The sequence below is a fragment of the Belonocnema kinseyi genome, chromosome 5, assembly GCF_010883055.1.
Source record: "Belonocnema kinseyi isolate 2016_QV_RU_SX_M_011 chromosome 5, B_treatae_v1, whole genome shotgun sequence".
NCBI classification, from domain to species: Eukaryota; Metazoa; Arthropoda; class Insecta; order Hymenoptera; family Cynipidae; genus Belonocnema; species Belonocnema kinseyi.
This window is the reverse complement of record NC_046661.1, coordinates 128571287-128573219: the sequence shown is the minus strand read 5'-3', so window position 1 is coordinate 128573219 and position 1933 is coordinate 128571287. Positions and strand designations below refer to the sequence as shown.

General features: G+C 36.5%; 1 protein-coding gene across 1 annotated transcript in view; it reads left to right on the top strand.

The window, feature by feature from the left end:
* Window positions 1–1933, top strand: part of LOC117173129 — a 21872-nt gene that overhangs the window by 13173 nt on the left and 6766 nt on the right. The gene's annotated exons all lie outside the window — the stretch shown is intronic.

The following is a 1933-nucleotide window of genomic DNA, read 5'->3' as shown; positions in this document are numbered from 1 at the left end:
AAAAAAAAAAAAAAAAAAAAACCCTTCGCTACTTTCCACTTCAATCTACAATCTACTCTCTAATGTACTCTCTACTCTTTACTCTACTTTACTATATACTCTACTTTCCACTCTTATTTCTACTCTGCTCTCTGCTCTACTCTTAACTCGAGAGTACTCTTAACTCTCTACTCTACACTACAGTCTTTACTATCTACTCTAATCTACTCTACTCCCTACTCTACTTTACTCTCTACTCTAATTTCTACTCTGCTCTCTACTCTGCTCTTAACTCTAATGTACTTTTTACTCTGCTCTATTCTACACTACAGTCTCTACTTTCTACTCTCTACTCTAATCTACTATATTTCCTGCTCTACTGTATACCCTTCTCTATTCTCTGCTCTTTACTCTCTACTCAATACTTCTTTTCACTTGACTCTACTCTCGACTGTACTCTCTATTCTACCGTCTACTCTACCCTCTACACTACTTTACTCCGTATTCTACACTCTTCTCTACTTTTGACTTTACTCTACTCTCGACTGTACTTCCTGCTCTGCTTTCCACTTTACTCCACTCTCTTCCCTTGAATCTACTCCCTACTCTCTTTTCTACTCTACCTGACTCCCTACTCTTCTCTCTACTCTAATTTCTACTCATCTCTCTCTCTCTCTCTCTCTCTCTCTCTCTCTCTCTCTCTACTCTACACTACAGTCTCTACTTTATTCTCTACTGATATCTGATCTACTCCCTGATCTACTGTATACTCTACTCTATACACTATTCTACTCTAAACTCTTCTTTCTACTCTACTTTCCACTTTATTCACCAGTCTCAACTCTACTTTCTAATCTACTCTGCTCCCTACTCTACTCTCTACTGTATTTTCCACTTTAATCTCTACTCTTCTCTTCCCTCTTTCCCCTTTTTTACTTTACTCTGTTTTCAACTCTCTAATGTACTCTCTTCTATCTACTCTACTTTAATATCTACTCTACTGTCTACTCTACACTCTACTCTACTTTATACTCTAATGTACTCTACTCCCTACTATACTGTAAACTCTAATATATACTCTGCTCTTTACTCTCTACTCTACTCTTTACTTTCTACTCTACTCTTCTATCTACTTTGCTTGCTACTCTCATTTGTACTCTACTTTTTACTCTCTACTCTACTCTCAACTCTACCCTCTAATCTAATTTCTACCCTGCTCTCTACTCTGCTATTTATTCTAGTGTACTCTTTACTCTGCTCTTCTCTACACTACAGTCTGTGCTCTACTCTCTAGATTAATCTACTGTGTTCCCTACTCCACTGTATACTCTACTCTATTCTCTGCCCTTTACAATCTACTCTACTCTTTACTCTCTACTTAACGCTACATTCCTATTAACTCTACTCTCTACTGTACTCCCTATTCTACCGTATACTCTACGCTTTACTCTACTCACTCCCTTTTCAACTCTCTACTCTACTTTCGAATTCACTCCACTCTTGACTTTCTAATCTACACTCTATTCTACTCTATACTCTACTTTACTCTCTACTGTACTATCTACTCTTATCTCTACACTACTCTCCTCTATACTCCACTCACTACTGTAGTCTCTACTCTAATCTATTGGCCTGTTTTTCTAGAAATGCCTAAAGTTTCAACAAATTGAACTCTTTAGAGACGATTTATTCAGAAAATTTCAATGGTTTTGAAAAGACTTTGAAGTAGATCTTTGTCTTAAAACCTCCTTTGTAGCATTTTTTTAGGTCACAGGGAATGTGACGTAATTGTGGGTCCGGATGCAATAAGGGCACATAAAATTTTTTCGTGCGAAAACGAAGTCCCCTGGATGCTTTAGAAAAAATTTTCGAATTTTAGTTTTCAAAAGATATATATGGATGTAAAATTTGATTGCGCATCTTTTTTTCTTAAGACAAAAAGTTGTAACTTTTT